The sequence below is a fragment of the Cyanistes caeruleus genome, chromosome 4 (assembly GCF_971803275.1).
Source record: "Cyanistes caeruleus chromosome 4, bCyaCae1.hap1.1, whole genome shotgun sequence".
Lineage (NCBI taxonomy): Eukaryota > Metazoa > Chordata > Aves > Passeriformes > Paridae > Cyanistes > Cyanistes caeruleus.
Window position 1 is genome coordinate 25,784,411 of NC_141704.1, and position 17,936 is coordinate 25,802,346.

General features: G+C 37.4%; 1 long non-coding RNA gene across 1 annotated transcript in view; it reads left to right on the forward strand.

Annotated features, from left to right (window-relative positions):
* Positions 1 to 17,936, forward strand: part of LOC111937119 (uncharacterized) — a 114,565-nt gene that overhangs the window by 14,751 nt on the left and 81,878 nt on the right. The window contains exons 4-8 of the long non-coding RNA XR_015286270.1: positions 7,112 to 7,361; positions 9,626 to 9,996; positions 10,964 to 11,045; positions 15,859 to 15,988; positions 16,460 to 16,669. This is a non-coding gene — a long non-coding RNA (uncharacterized LOC111937119). The remainder of the gene's footprint in view (positions 1 to 7,111; positions 7,362 to 9,625; positions 9,997 to 10,963; positions 11,046 to 15,858; positions 15,989 to 16,459; positions 16,670 to 17,936) is intronic.

The following is a 17,936-nucleotide window of genomic DNA, read 5'->3' on the forward strand; positions in this document are numbered from 1 at the left end:
CTATTTTATACAGCCTGGGTCTCTCAGTTGCAGAAGTGTCACTCCTATTGTGTATTGGTATAACTGAAAGAACATTAGGATTTGTTGTGTAAATGTGAGAACCTGCCATCTGTTTGGCAATGGGAAGATAAAAACTGAGGGAAAACATTAGAGGTGTTAGAATACCTACCAGCTGGAAACTGAGGGAAAACATAGGAAGAAATAAAATATCTGCCAGTTGGAAGAAAGATACAGCTGGTTGCAAACTGCCTGCTTTAAGGGTGCAAATTCAGGCAGCCAGCTACAGAAAGACATGCTGGGAAATTGCTCCTAAAGACAGCCTTGAACTAGAAAATTAGTAGATCTAAAGAAATTGCTGGGAAGATGATCTTGAAAACATGTTTTTTACTGCAGTGTAGCTACCATTTTTCTGACACGTTATATGTCTATGATGTTTATATTACCAGGAAAAAAAAAAAAGCCAGTAGAAAGTGATATTAAGGGAAGGAACAAAATAACTTTAGTACGAAAAATTACAGGCCCACTGTCAACTCCACAGTGCTCTTTGTGTGGTTTGCTAATTAATAACTTCAAAAGCAAAGATAAACACTCTTTTGTTCCTGTTTATTTGATGATCTTGATTAATTAAACTACAAGTTTCCTTTAAAAAGTCTAGACTGCCTTTAATTATATTACTAAGTGTGGCACTTGTTCTTCAGTAGCATTACACAGTGCATGCAGCCAGTTTTGCTGATTGAAGAGTTTTAAAAAATAAGGCAGGCTGTGTGGACATTTAGTAGCTGACTACAGCAAAATTGGTTAATGACTAGTATCATCTAAATGAGGCAGCAAGCTGAAAGGCTCATAATCTCTCCCCATGCACAAATTTTAATTAAATAATTATAATGTCCTTGTTGTAATTATTTATCAGTAACTATGCTCCTGAGTATTGTCTCTTTTACTTTCATCTGTTCTCTCAGCTCAGCTGTACAATGAAAAAATCAGTTTCAAAGATCTGGTATGATTAATTCTTATTACCGAGGGCCCTATTCTGCTGCCATTATTCAACCTGATTAGTGCTTTACTGCACAATTAGTCATGTTAAGTTCAACGGTTCTGTGTGTGTGCTAAGGCACTGCTCAAAGAGTGGCAGAATTGGACCCCAACTACTGACAAATTTGGGACTTATGGTCTAAAATGTGAATTGGGTAAGATCCCAAGTCACATTTTCACCTTCTTGGTGAGAAGCCAGTCAAGAAAAGAGCTAGCCCTGTAAAGGCTTTTGGTACCTGTTCTTCCACCTGAGGACATGGAAAGAAGCTCAGCCACTACAACCTTTAGCTTCTGCTGAAGTATGGCTCCCATACTTCCTTTAAGCAGCTAAGTCAGACTTACTCATGTTTAAAATTATAGGTCTTGGCATCTCAGTAGTTATCAATAAGATGCAGTTCTTAAATAAAATTTAAATTGTTTCATCAAGCTATTTTCTTTTAATACATGAACTATCTTCACATGTAAGCATGAGAGCATGAATACGCAAATCCCAGATACACAGATGTCTCCTGTGGTGACACAATAGGGACCAAATCACCAGAATAAGACTAAAATGATAAGCATTGACCTTGAGTATCTGAAAAATTTCTCATTAAAACTGACACCAACCTTGGGACACATTAAAACCTGAACATAATAAAGTTATATGTGCTGCATGAAGGAAAAGTAAAACATCAAGAGCTGCAGGGCAACTATTTTTAAATAAAAACAGTCCTTGTGGAATATGTAAGGATAATATTTTCTTGAATCGGTAGTGTAGGCATTATGCTATTATAACACGTATGTCTTATGTGTCTGTTTTTAGAGACACAACAAGCAGTTCTGGACATAGGAATGTCTCACCATTCAAATTTTGAAAAGAAAAAGAATACTAGAATACCTCAAATTATATTACTATATTGCACAATTAAAAGTGTCAAAAACTATTATTCAGTGGTCTGCAATTATGACAAAGTAGGAATGGCTTTGTAATCTGGATTTCTCAGAAATGCTGGCTAAGATACAATTACATGCAGAAAATAAAGAAAAAAAAGACAGGGTATTTATTCAGGGTATTCTGCAATAGTTAAGTTTACAAAAAATATGGGGTTTACTCCGTTTATGCAAGCTCTGTTAACAATACAGAATTTCTTTCTCAAAACCCATCAGACTTGAAGACAGTACTGCATGTGTATAGGGAACACTCAGATCACTCCTTTGGGCAAAGGATTTAAAAGTTACCGTAGAACATGGAATGACCAAATGCAGTAAATATTTGTCTCTTTGATCCTAATACACAAACTCAAGAGGAAAGAGTTGATTATTAAGCTGTACAAAATAATTAACTAGGAAAGGGTAAACAAGAAGATTAATCAAATGGGGATATGACTTGTGCACTTAGACAAAGCCAGATTTCACAGAATACTCTGCAGGTAGATCCCAATTAGATCCAGCACATATTCTAATGCTGATGCATCTTCCTGGATAGTGTGGACAAGAAGGATCCCTTTCTTCCAAGTAATGATTATGTTTTCAGTCCCAAAAATTCATTCTAATAGTGACCTGAACAAAAAATGTCATGGGGGGCAGTATCCCTTAGTGTCTACTGGGTTGCCTGCTTAACACTCCTTTTAAGAAAGTTACACAAGAGGAAAAATTGATATCAATCTTCTTTTATACATCTGGACTTCTCATGAGAAAAAAAATAATCTTTTGATAAAGTGAATTATAGTTTTTGATGGCAATTTTTTTTAAAGGTAAATAATCAAAACAAACAGTATGAAATTCTTTGGCTGTATCGGGAAGAATAGGCTAAATAAGTGCCTGGGTCAAATGGACCACTAAAGTTGTAATTAAAACTGACTAAGAGATTGTGGAGAAATTACATGATTTCTTTGTAATCAGTCTTCACTAATGAGTAAGAGGCAGACATTTCTAACTCAAGGTTAATTTTTACAGATGAGGTATTGTCAGAGAAAGTGGCCTCTGAATATGAGACATTTTAGCAACTAGATAAAGTTAATGGTAGAAAATCCCTGGGGCTGGATAATATTCATTTGAGAGTTTTAAAAAGGAAAAACAAAAAGTAGCTGAACTACTAACGAAAATAGGCAAGATACCTCTAATAGCAGCAGCCATTCGTGAGGATTGATTTTTATCTAAGGGAAGAAAGAACAAAGGATGACCTTGGGAATTGCAGAAAAGGGAACAGTGCTATATAACCACTGAAATTGTCCAAAACTATTTTCATAACCAGCCATTAAAGAACATTTTTAAAACTACCTAGGTATTAGTGCTATAAATGTATGGTACATTTTTAATTGATCTTTACATTTTCTCTGGGTGTAATTTTTATTTTTCCAACCTCACAAAAATTCAGGAAGGAAATCACAGATATTTGGAGAGGAATACAAGTAGGTATAATTTATCTTGACTTGCAAATTCTTCTAACAATGTCCCTTGCCAAGGACTGTTGGCAAATATTAATGACAGCACATTGAGAACAAAGAATTCCGTCATGTGCCAAAAACAGTTTGGTGCATGGGATAAGGTTTGTGAGTCATCATCAGCCAGCCTATCTGAGTTATTTAAGATTTAACATGCTTTAAATTCACACATGTTCTGCAGGAAGGATAGTAATTTTTTCCAGGCAAATTCTTTTTTTGCCACGAGAACTATATCACTTAAAAAAAAACCCCAAACCATCAGCAGCACCTGCAGCAACCTTTAGGAGAGCCCAGAATTTCCCAGGTGAACCCCTGAGCTGTGGAGTGCATTCCTGTCTGGAGAACACAAGATGAATACTCACTCCTCCTCACATCCAGTGGGATGTACTTCACTCAAGGGCAACAGAGCTGTGGGCTCAGATTTTAAAAATAAACTGCAGCCTGCAGGAACACAACTTCTGGAGGAGGGCATAGGCCAGGTTTTTGAAAAATTTGAGTGGGGATGGATTTGTCCCAAAAAAGAAAACAAAAATACCAGCAAACATCTTCAAGCCAAAAATTCAGGATGTTCTTACATTTTACCTCATTATTGAAGTTAAAGTCTCTGACTCTGGCTTTTTTCATGAAAGAAATATCCCTTTTAGGGGGGATATTTACTTTGCTAGTGATATATTGTTGGAGAATATTGCAGAAATAAAGATTGTGAAAGTAATGATGAATAATGGAGACAGGCTTATTCTGTAGCACATTAAATTATTAGGAATAATATGCAAAACTCTACACAGTGAATTACAAGATGAAAAATATTTCAAAAATCATTTTTCATTCCAAGCTCTCTCCTAACATACAGTCACCTGTGAAAGCAGTAGATTGATCCTGAAAAGTGATTTGCAGCTAAATCCCACATTTTCTGTGATTTTCTTTCCATTAGCAGAAGGATAAGTTTTGGCAGGTGGTATCTTGCTTTCTGTAATCACAGTTAAGTCTATGATAATGTTTAGCAAAACAGTAACTATAGTTCCCACTGATTATTGACAACAGTGGGGGTAGAACAAAACTTTGGCATCCTAACAACCTCAATGCTAGTTTAAAGTGAACTTTTATATCTTTTACTAATGTTCAGAAAGAACAATTGTGTCTTTGTTACATGTATGGACTATTCTTGTTGCTAAGATATCAAAATATAAGTAACTAAGCTTTGATGTTTTCTTGTACTTGTATAGCTGAGATGTTCCTACTTTCAAAGAGAGGAGACAATAGTAAATTAAATTAGTTCTTAGTATAACCACATCATGCTAAGGCTTTTGTCAGTTTAATTGTGTTTATTGAAAGTACGACTTCTTCATGTTGTAACCAAATAGACCAGTGAAACTTTCTAGGGCATTGCAGACCAGGCCAGAGTGACTTTTTCATTTACATGTTAATGGAGTCTGCTCCAGTAGAGTTAATTGAAGAACATGCATAAAGATTTGTTTGCTCTGTGGACAGATGCAATGGAAAAATCTGTTTAAAGCTGTACACTAGGGTATGAATATTGATGTGAATGGGAAAGTAAATTATTACAGGAAAGTAATTTTTATCACATACACAATATAGTTTGAATTCCATGGAGAGGAAAATGTATATGTGGTTTCATACATGCCTTAATTTCAAATAAGAGGCAGCAGTGATTAAGCAAGTAATATACTCTTTGTATCCCCTATTGTGTTTCCTGCAGTGTTTCTATATTTCTATTTCCAAACGTCAGTCTCAGTTGTCAAGGTGGATAACTCAGGGGTGTGTGCAGTATGTCCCTGAAGCCTCTCTGAAAATGTCGGCTTGACCTATGTCTTTCCTTTTCCCTTCCATTTTCTCCATGTCTTCTTCGGAAGCCAAGTGAAAACAGAACAGCTTTCTTAAGGAACCATAAGAAAGCAAGTTTAGTAACAGATTTTTTGGAGGTGTAAGGGTGTTTTCCTGCCAGCTTGTTGGCTACAGCCCACCAAGAGATAGATAAGCCTTGAGCAGCCTTTTCCTACAAAGGAAAATGAAGGACCATAGGCTAGGGCTGAATTAATTTGAAGCTGATGGGAAAATTGTGGTTATTCACCCATTTGTGTGTATGGAGCTAGGAGAAAAAGATGAATTATTTAAATGAAGAAAAGGGGTCCAGACAAACAACCCAACCCAAACAACCAACCAAACAAACAAAAATCCCAACTTGTGAATGCTGTTTAGACTGTTGCATTTTCGGACAATTCCTTTCAGAGAGACTGCTTTTAACTCTGGGCAGATAAGACCTTAATTTGCTTGAGCAAACGTAAGAGTGAGCGCCATCTCAGAGGTCTTTTGATTCCAGCTGTAATTGCAAGAGGGTACAGATATCTTTCCTATGTCCTGTGCTCTATCTGGCACCCCCATGTAGATATCTGAGGTACTCTGGAACCTCTAAAATGGCACTAGACACCTATGTTTAAGAAACATAGCTGTCTAGTTGAGCTGAGGATTAAATTTGGTTTGAGATTAAGACACCTGGATGTAGACATTTACACATAGCTGTTGGCACATGACCCGAGTACCTAAGTCCCAGGAAAAGGTCATAAAATCAGTGCTGAAATGTAGTGCAATTTGAGATAATCTTGGGCTTATCTGAGACATCCATGTAGGGCTGGCAGAAGTGACAGAGTTCTGAGACACTTAGGAGTGGAAGATAGAGGCCAGGTAAGTCTCCTTATGCATTGGAAATGGCAGCATCCAAGTTAGTTTAGTCAGCTAAATTGTAAATACCAAATTGTTATTTGGTATTTAGTGAAAACAGAAATAACACAGTTTTGCTAAAATATAATTTCACTGTTTTCCCAGATATTAGCAAATTACACATCATATCATTTTGATGTTGTATGTTTTCTCACTGCTCATAAATACAGTGTGGCTAACCACAGTATTGACAAAGATATGTTCAGAAAAAAATCAAAGATACATTTGGCATTGTTACAGAAATTGAAACATGAGTGCAATTCCATAGGTTGTTGAAGCAAATTTCAAGCCCACTGATCCCATGAACTCCCAGAAAACCAGAAAGTGATCAAAATGCAATGATGTTCTTTGTTCTTTAACCTTATCTTCTGCAAGGGCAACAAGAAATAGTAAAACCTTAGAAGTGTCAAGGCAAACCACATGACATGAGAATTCCCATGGGCAGAAGAGAGGCTGAGAAAAAGTTTGTGCCACTATTGAGCTACTACAGTAGCAGCCTGGTCTCTGCCATATGCTTCTGCTACCTCCTGGTACTTTCTTTGGAACTTACCTGATCCCATGGAAATTAGATTTAAGAGCTTAAATTGGCAATAAATTAAAATTTGCAAAGAGATGATTGGACATTTTTCTACTAGTTTATTGAGTTGAACCAGTTCACTCCAGAGGTGGGAATGTGCCAAAGCCAGCACAAATGGAGAAGACTGGAACAATGGTAAAAGTGTGACACTTTTCATAGCAACTTGCTTTTAGGTGGACTAAAGTATCACATATAACCATAGTCTCATGTAGATAGGCCTGTTGTTTTTAAAACATTCTGGGCTCTTGCAACATTCACAATATGCCTGTAGTATTATCTTTCCCAGTGGAAAAATGCTTTGAGTAATAAAAATTTCATGCTATTTGTTTTCCTTTTACAGATTTCTAATATATGGTGCTTTATGAAAGCTGATGAAAACCCTGAGTTGTAGGAGTGCCAAACTCATCAGACTGCCAGGTAAAGAATAGAAGATATGGGGAGTCTCACAGCATGCCAAGCCCAAAGCCCAGACTCTGCAGTGTTCCCTTTGTAATGGAGCTCCCTCATCCTGCCTTGGAGGTACATGGGGTGTGACTGTCACAACCTGGCTTTTACTCTGAGCAGCTGAAAACAGCACACCCTGCACACAAGTAAGCAGATAGGACTTCACAGTGAAACTGTGTGTTTGTGGGGGGAGGGTGTCCTGTTCATCACACTGCATCTTCACACTAATGTGTGCGTAATTTAGCTTCACATTTGTTACAATTTGCACTACTGGGAAGTTTTTACCTTATAAATTGTCTTTCATATGTTTATTTCTGTAGCACACAGACCTAATAAGACTGAGTCAACAGGAGCTGCTAATCTAGTCCTCTCAGATATGATGTTCTACAAACAGGATGTCTAGTTTCTTTGGATAGGAGCTGGATTTGTTGGATACCAACAGTTTGATTACTTTATGCAGTCTCCTAATAGCCAAAAGAAATTGGGAACACTAAGTAGCCTTTAATTTAGGGCAAACAAAGGTTAAAGTGGCAAGAAGGGAGAAAGAAATAACAGGACTGAAGTTCAAATTATACCTAAGATTTTTAATAGTATAACTCTGATGCAAATTTAGGTGTGTAATGAAAGTATACCAACCCTGGCTTTGCTGTCCCCACAAATGCTATGGCTGCACTGGGATCTTTTGGGTATCCCCACTAATTCTGCTGCTTTAAGCACATTGATCAGTTGTCTGTGAAGAGAGACTACAGGAAGCAGCCCCTAAACTTAGATCCTCTGCATCAAACCTTGGTTAGTTGCCTCAGGTAGCTTTAAACAGATGGTGTAAAACCCCTCTTTTCTATGTAAGCCAGTCAGTGGACCATTTGAAAACACACACACTAACAGTCTACAAAACTGCAAGAGAGAACTTGGGGTCACTGCAAACCATGCTGTTTCCAGCATTTGCATCTAAACAACAGGCTCTCTGATGACACAGACTTAGAAGAAATACACTTATTTCACTGGACTACATAAAATTGATGGAAGGAAATTAGCAGTAAAGAGTTTCCAGATCAGGGTTTGGCCTCTTGGGGGTAACAAAGTAGATTCTGAAAGATACAGAACAGCATTTCAGCAATTGGGTACCATGCTTTGCTAGGTTACTTAAGACATTACCAGTAATGTATTGCTTAGTTGTACCCATGTACACCATTAAAGTTATTCCAGTGTGGCATAGAGTGAGCAAGCTGAGGTCAAAATATGCCAGCTGGAGAATATTAGGGAAAAATGTTCCTTCAATTTCTGCTTAATGTTCTGATAAAAATAAAGAAGCCACTCACTGGCACTATGGATGTGTTTACTTGCACTACATTATGACTACTCTTCTTGACTTACACGGGCTCCTGCAATATCTCTTGCCGTTTCCCATTCTTGAATTTCTCACATATTTTCCAGGAAGGAGCAGTTTATGTTCATCATGTTTCTTTTGCAGGAAAAATAGAAGAAAAAAAAATATTATTAACTGTAGCAAGATGTTACTGTAGTTGTTTTGGGGTTTTATTTTTACAATAAAACTATGTTAAAAGGAAAAAATTATATAAACACATAAGCCGCATTTGGCAATGGTATACATAAAAGTTTCATGGAGACAAAACCCTATAGGGTTCTTTTGGAGCTAATTATTCCAATATGCAAATTAAAATTGTGCATTATTCATTTTTGTCAAATAATTTTCATTTGCTTTGGTGTTCTTATAATAAAAATCTGCCAACAGGGTTTCCTCTTAACTCATCTAAGGAAGCCTGTGAAGAACACTCCATATTTAACTCTCTTTTAGATCACTGTGGCTTGAGAATACTTTTAATCTCTTTTCCATTTATAACTGTACTGCTTGACCTTTTTGCAGCAAGGTGTCTTGTATATAAAATGTCAAAGAGAGGATTATAGACATGGGACAAAGATATAGTTTAATTAAAAAAAGTCCTGTGAGACTGAAAAAGGTTACTGGCCCAGATCACAAATATTTAATGCCAGATTACTATTTATGATGTTAAAATAACAAAAAAGGGTTTATGGGTAACTTGTAATTGACCAACCTTTACAGGTGCATATGATAATATTAAGCTTCAAGTAATAACTTTCATATTAGCTTGGAAATTAGTTTTAAAAATTTAAGAAATATTTCCTTAATGTTTTCTGTGTATTATAGAACTATCTCTACAACATGAAATAGGTTAATGGTTGAAAGTCTGTTTCTAATTCAAAATGGTTCTGTAGGAAAGAATAAAATAAAGTGTGAATTTTTGAAATTTATTCACATGTTCTTTATTTTCCATCTCTGACATTTAAGCTTGGATAGGAGTATGGGCTCAATACTGAAGGAATGATTGAGAAAGACTAACCTAGATTTTGTTGCTGATTTTCCCCACAGAAGCAGTGAATGCATTTCCAAGCTGAATGGTTCTACCAGGTTTCTCCACTTCTGTTCATCCCATGTGATAATGAGATGGAACAATTATTTTTGTACTTCATAAACAAAGGGAAGGCCATGGACAAGTATTCCCAGAAAGAACCTAATTTACCAGTTAATGTATGAATTGAAATGAGTGTATGATGGTACTGACTGGATTTTGATTCAAGATTGGGTGTTAACAAATCAATGATCCAGCAATGGAGAAACAAGGAAATTTGAGGCCCAGTTTTAAGAGTAGATCACCCACAGATCTCCTTGGTTTTCACTGACAAACTTATGGAGGCATCAGAGAAAACTGGCACACTATTTATGCAACTACCTCAGTAAAGGTGCAGTAAATGCATTGTGTAGTGATAATTTGATTTTTATTTTTTAATATAAAACCAATTTCTGTGATTTTTGGTTAAACTTCCTATATAAAAGTTGGTGAAAAAAGCATAGATAGATAAAGTATAATATAGAATTTTCCTGGGTCTAAATATTTTTAGGGGAAAGTGAGGAAAAAGGGTAAGATGAAAAAATCCTTCTCCTGCATAGCAGTAGTAATAAGAATCTTCTATAAATATCCATGGTTGAGTTTGATTCTGGGCAGAAGTATTAGGAATATTATTCTAGAAAATTGCTACCAGAATTCCCATGAGAAGCCCCAAGTCACTACAGGACACTCTGGAATTTCTAGTCTGAATGGAGAAAAAAATCCTGCTAATAAAGGCACAGCTTAGTTCTGTTCTATTATGCCAGCTAGCACACTTCAATAATGATGATAGTATAGCAAGTGCAGGTAAAGAGAAGACTGGTGATGAGGATGAGGATTTGGAGAGCAGATTGCCCAAAATGATGACAGTATTTACTCAACACCCTGTTGGGTGAAGGCATACAATAATTTTTATCTTGTACTTCTGAAGAGTTGATAAATGGAAAAGCAGATATTCTAAATAAACCTGTGTGGGTACTGCCTGCTTGGAGAGCAGCACATACCGTACAGACAGGATGATCCACCCCTGGAAGTGCTCCAGGCCAGGCTGGATGGCGTCCTGTACAACATGATCTGGTGGGTGGCATCCCTGCCCAAGGCAGGGGGGATGGAACTAGGTGAACATAATGGTCTCTTACAACCCCCATTACATACAGCAATACTTTCTATGATTTCAGAAAAAAAAAAAAAAATCCTGAATATCTTAAGTCATTGTAGCCTGATCTTAAGATTACACGGCAGTACTACAGTAAATAGATGTTAATAATTAAAGACTTGTAAGTAAACAGAAAATGTAATATGATGCAATATGGATTTTCCAGGATCATCACTGAGGTATTCTACTTTTATTAGAAGATAAATTTCATAAACAAAGGAAACATGATGGATATCATCTAAGAGGAGGTAAAAAATTAGGCACTGTTTCATGTAGAAATTGATAGATAAGTTACAGAAGATGGGCATTACCAAAGCAGTAAAGAAGACAGGGAAATGTATGGGTCATTGTTAACACAGTCATGAAAGATGAGTTAGGAAAATTCTGCTTTTGAGTTCCTCCAAGTCACACTAACAAGTTGTGACTGATCTTCAGTATAATATACCAGACTAAAATACGTTAAAACAACAAAATCACCCAATGTTTTCAAAGTAAATAATACAAGATATGAAGTCATTTGTTTGAAGGTCAGTGACAGAAGTTCCTTCTTCACACTGCTGACCTTCTGCTTCTCAGAACTCTCAGGCTGTTGGGTACCCTGGAGCAGAGACCTCCAGTATCTGCCAGTGTTCTAAGTGTCCATGAAAAATAGCTATTAAGTAGCACACAGACCTCAGCTGAGTTCCCAGACACTGTATTACTGAGCTACTGTCATTTCCTATGGGTCAATGAATATTGATTAAAACCAGCATTTTCTGCTGGGCAGTTTACACAGCTCCTACCCTGCTTATTGGCAGTGGGTTATTTCATTTTTCCCAGTTTACCTCTCCCATGTGCCATACAAACCTGGAGCATAATCACTGCACTATGGTGCAGGGTTTATACAGGCTGAGCATTGCGACAGCCAGTGCTGTGTCTCCTTCGTCTTCTTGTGGATCTAAACCTCAGCACCTGAACATCATACAAAGATGAGGTTAAATCAGATGTTTATTTAATTCCTGCACACGCCCATAATTTCAATCGACATAGGCTGTTTGTGTTCAGTCCAAGGTTTGGAATGAAGTTAAGTATGGACCTGAAAACAAATGCCATGGATTTTTGTATTCAGAAATATTTGGTATGTGCTCAGCTTTTAATAAATATTTTGTGAGAGTAGAACTCACTGGTATAACCATTTTTCTTGACCAGCTCTTGACAGAGCTGTATTAAGACATAGAAACGTTTTCATTTTCAATATGCATATTGCAGTCATATAACTTGACCCTTCCCTCATCCTGATGTACACTTTTTCTTGCTTCTGAAAGAGTATGAAGTTTTCAGTTTATGAAGGGGAAATACATTTAGTAACACCAAGTACTGTGATCCTGTGGGTTCTGTGAAATGCTGCCTATGCCACCAGATTTACACTTCAGATTTCTCAACTCTGACATAGTTGCCCATCCTGTGAAACATAATGGACTGATCCGGCAAACCTGACAGAGACAGACCTCATGTTGACTTTATTAGCTCCCTCCAGCCTTTATTTCATCTGAAAGGCAATAACAGAAAGGATCATTGTCATCTGACATCATTATCCTTAGGCATGGAGTTCAGATTTTGCCAATTTCTATTGGACTCCAGTAGAACATAAGAAAGGGTCTCCCATAGCATGTCAGCAAAAATTACTCCCAAATGCATATGCTTTTTTTTTCCAGAGTGGTGTTTTTCAGACATAGGGCCATGACTCTTGTCTAGGTGTGCAGAGAATGACAGGGATCTTCTTCAGTACCCTCTTTTCAGATAGTACTTTTCAAGTTTTACTCTGCTGGGTAAGACTTTAAAAACATGGCTTTATAAATCACCTATAAGCAGAATTTGGTGTAGTGATGCCCATTTGAATTAACAGAGGGCCTGAAAAATTGGTCATATGGGAAGCAGATTGTTCATTCTCTACCAGAAGTTCCCTGAGCACCTTCCTTACATAGTAGAGCACTTAGGGTAAATATACACCCAGGGTACTGATTCACATTACAGTTAAACTAAACTAAGGACTTGCTTCTAGTAAAAGCAGGGGGTGTCAGTCCCTTTCCCACCTACTTTGTTCCTTCCTCTTTTGTGTCTGCTCCCAGAAGCTTGATGATTTCTTCCTTTGCACTGCCCTGGCAGCCATCTGATCACACATTAAACTGGGCCAACATGCTAACCTTGCAAAAAATTAATATTTTTGAGGCATTTTTGCTAGCCGTTTTTTTCCTGCAGCTTTAATGAAGTAAATTTGACTCTTCAGCCATCCACTGAGCCTTGGCTTGGTCTGGTGGCAGGCCAACAGCTGGGCTTCAGTCTGCAGTGTGTGTGCAGGGAAAGCAGGGGTACAGTGCAGGGCAGTGGGACCCCACAGAGGTTACAAGAAGCCAGTACCTCTGTCACCACCTCCCCCAAGTATGAAGCTGAAGGCAAAACTTTGGAGTGTTAAACATTGCCTTCAGTTCAGATTTTGTTCTATCCACTTGAATTCCCATCAAACTTATTGAATCCTCCATTTTCTGTTTTTAAGGGAGGGTTGATTGGATTACAACTGAATATGCAGAATGTACATTTGAAAAGACACACAAGGGAGCATCATAAGCTGTTTGCCCTTCGTATATTTCTAAGGCAGTGATAACTGTATCCCAGACCCTAAAAGCCATACCCTTTAACAGACTTAGACACCCAGTTACCTGTAACTCCAGAGCAGGCCAGCACTTTGTGCAGTGAAAATTCTTGATCTGCAAATTTAAAAACTGAAAACTTTTTCAAGTATGTTCACATTTCCTAAGCAAAACTCATTTAAATTCTCAGGGTTGATCTTAAACTTCAAGCCAGCTCACCTGATTTGTTATGTGCCCAGTAGCTATTGACAAAAATATTACTCACTGTTCTAGTCTTTTTTTTTTCCCAGAGAAATCTTCCTTATCTTGTGTCTTTCACAAGTACTATTTTCCATAATCCATCAGATTTCATATTATCAGATTGTTTGAAGATGTATGTTCAGATTTCTTTGCTTGCTTAGCAGTATGTAAACATTGGAGACCTCAGTTAGATTTATATGACAAAGGAAGTGACAGGATCTCTTTGACAAAGCTAAGCAAGGAGTCTAAAATGTTAGACTTCTGGAAGTTGTAGGTTGAAATTAGTGGTTAGGACTTGTCCTCCACCAGTGATACAACAGAAGCACAGTGTAGTTTACCTATATACGCCAGTGAGTAAACTCAGGGGTTTCCTGTGGGGACTAAGGTAATTGGCCTGTTCAAAAGCTAAATTTGGTGCCTATCAATAATTTTGCATATTTGATAGCTTCCCTGACTTTTCTGTGGGACAACATGCTGCCATAGAAGACAGGACTAAAAGTGGTGACTCATTAGGTACTTCTTATTTTTGAGAAGAATTCAATCTTAGTTCTAGATGATCATGCATATACACATAACATAAAAAATTAATTATGGATAGGATGTTATGATAAATACAGAGAAGTATTTGCAAGTTTTGTTCACTTGGAAGTTGTTGGTATTTAAATAAATTATTAGGGAGTAGACACAGATATGGCCTTTTTGGTGAGGATGAAAACATAACTTGCCACATCTCACAGTTATCAGATCTACAGTTTTTGCAGTGGCATATCTTCTCTTGGTTGGAGTTTCATCTTGAGGAACCTTTTACAGGCCGTGTGAGAAAAACTTCCCTACCTGCACGACCCTGGAGTCTGTGTTCTTGAGTGGTGTAGGTTTACTGACAGCAGTATTGCAGATAATCAGTAAAATGTCCACAGTGTGGTTTTATGGCAAGTTCTACGGCTGTAAGTGTTGTCATTGCCATACAACTCCCTCAAATCAAGCCATCCAACTGTTTGTTCAGCATCATCTGCTACTGTGCTAGAACTTTTCTAATACCATTTGAAATTTCTTACTAAAAATCTGAAAAAATACCTTAAAATGCACTATTTTCAAGTTAGGTTTTGAAAGCCATATGATCATCTGCCCTTCAGGGCCACTGAAGTCTTCTTATGATGTAGCAATATATTTTATAATACAAGAAAATATGTGAAAAGATGCAAATAATTAATAGCACCACAAACTCTCTTTATCATAACATTATTTAATCTCAGAAGACTTAATTTTCTTTGAAGCTATCTTGAAAACCATCATCAGGAATCATAGGTCCTAGGTTGTGGAATTCCAGGAACCATGGAAAATGCAAGAAAGAGTAAGCAAATGCCTCTCTATTTCTGCTATCTTTGAGTTCACCAGATTGGTCTGCCTGTTCAAAGAAACTTAAAAAGGGTCAGATTTGGCCAGCTGGGAATCCCTGCTATACTGTCCATATGTTTTAACAGGTGGAAGGATTGCTCAGCTCTTCGCTCTTCTGCTAGGAAATGGGCAATGCTTGGAGGTGTCCAGGGGATGCCCATTGGGCTGGACCAATTCCAGCACTCTGAAACTGCAACAAATAGGGTAAGGAAGAGGCATTTACAAAATCAGTCTTTAACCCCTGTGCAGTGGAGTGAAGTAGCTTCCTTCAGGGAACATAGAGAGCCGCTGAACTAGGCTCCTGCTTTCAATCTCTTTCCAGTGACTCTGCTGGGACCTTAGGGAGAGAGCTTAATTGGTCCTCCCTGATACACTGGTATAGATAATGATAAAAATCATGCTCATTTACTCCATAATTTAAGATTAAAATTCTACCAAAATGCATAAAATTCATAATTACCATTGTAGTTCTATTTTTATGTTTTATGCTCCATTCACTAAATAAAAGGCATATGGAGAGGGAGCAGGAGAGAGACAAGTAGAAATCAAGTTAACACAGAGCAAATGTGTCAAGTAAAGTCCTTGGAAGCTTTCAAGGTCAATATAATGAAAAAGTGTGTAGGAAATCTAACAATTTAGCAGGCAAAATGTCCTCACATTTATGAGAAGTCAGGTAGAAGAATATGATTCTGCATTTGCCATACTGCTGTTCACATTTCCTGTAATTTTAGTTTGTTGTTCTTAATAATAAGAGATTATTGGAGCAAATAACATAAATTTACACCTCCATCTATGGCAGGCAACAACTGCTGTGCAACTGAAAGAAGAATTCTCACTCCACGCATTTGAGGACAGTATTTCCAGAGGAATCTCTCAGGACTCATCACTACTCTTCTGAGAGAAAATTACAGGCAAACATTCACTGTCAGGTGAATAGACCTTTAGAAATGAGGATTTCCTTAGCCCAGGAATATTTAGGATTTCATGGTTATGTAAAGGACCTTTACAACATATCATAACACACTTTTGATATTTAACATATTGCATAACCAAGGAACTTTAAGCTGTAGAACAATGCAGTTATAATTTTATCAAGGTTATATGTCTAATGAGATATATTTTAAATCCATTTAAAAAGTAATGCATGACCTTTTTTAGCACATTTTCCATCCACTTTAAAATAAAATTATAAATCTGTCAGAATTTTAGATTCCTTTGGATGCAATTTTGTATGTCTATTTTGAGGGAAAATTTCAAATTTTCAAAGCTTTCCTATAAAGCCTGACCTACAGGAACTCTACCCCCGCCCCCCACCCCCCCAAAAAAAAATAGTAAAGTATGTGTCTTTAGTGCCACTGATTTTTTTTTTTTTTCTTTTTTGATTATTTTTGAAAATACAGGAGCTGTCTGCTGTGACAGTTACAAATCTGTCAGGTTATGTAAACTGGGAAAGAAACAAAGAAGATGGTATTAAAAGGGTTGCCTACAGTTTCTGAGAATTTCAGCTGCTCGTTCTGTCTCCCTGGGTTTTTGTGCTCTTGCTGCATAGTTAAGACTTGAGAAGCGTTGGTCTCCAGTTGTAGAGATGGTAAAAAAGGCTCCTTAGACAGGTAGGAATGACATTGTTGTCTGTGTAGCACTTGGAACCCCTGGTTTCTTTATGCTAAAGGCTCACTAGCTTTTCCTGATCCTTAGCAAGCTCCAAAATAAACTTCCAGAAAACGAGGTAGGTTTAGATCAAAATGTTGCCTGTATTTCAAAAGAGGATTGCCAAATATACATGCACCTATATAGTTAATATTATTTTAAAGTAATTTTTCAGGAAGAAAATTCTGAAGGTGCTAACTATCTCTCATCCTATGACATTGCCGTTAGTTAGGCTCCACTGAAAGAGTGACTGAGCAGTCAGGGATAAAAATAAACTGCTGGTTCACATGTCATTCAGGCTCACAGAGAAAGATTCAGGACATGCTGACTAAGCAGTGTTTGACCAATTAAAGTGGCTCTTTTGTGTTATTTTTTATTAACTACTCTACTGATAATTATTAATTTAAACTATTATTATTAAATGAGTGTCAAAAGTTGCAGTGGTTTAGGTCTAGGCTAATATTCCTCCTATGCTATCTGTCCTTTTTGCCTATCAGGGGTTTTATTCCTTTTAACCTCTAGGGAACATGAAGAACTGTTCTAGCTCTAATAATATTTAACTTTAAATGGTTCCCAGGATCACTTTTAACAAGCTCTTCTACCATACCTAGAGCAGGGACTAAATGTGTTTACGTTGTTGATATACTTTGCTGTTGGACTGTGATCAGGTGCTCATGCCAGTTTCATTAACTTTTTTGGCAGTAGTTTATGCAGATGATTACAAACTGAAACGAATTCATTTTCAGGGTCTAGCAGCAGTGGGAAGAATTGATTTTTAAAGGCTTATTTTACACAGAAAACACAGTGGTACACCATGGCTCGTGCAGTTCAAGGAGGTCATAACAGTCCTTTAGGGTGAATTTTTGCTATTGTCTCCTTCTCAACATGTTTGGCCTGCAGGAAAAATAGAGGAACATTGTGAACTGGTGATAACTACATGGAGCCATGTTACCAGACTAGCTCTTGCAGATCCATGTTAGCAATGATGAAGAGGTATGTTTCTCTCTCAGCCAACTGGCTCTGACTATGCCAGTGGAGCAGGAGTTAACACCCAGAGCTATGGAAGGGATATTTGAGGTGCTCCTACCATGATGTGTGCTAGAAAACACAGAGCCTCTGGGTTTGATTACTCCTAGTCTCTTTTCAAACAATCTCCTCTAGGCTGCCTTTTCAGACAGACACCTTCTGAACAGAGAAGGCTCAAGCTGTGTCCATAACACCCAGTAACAG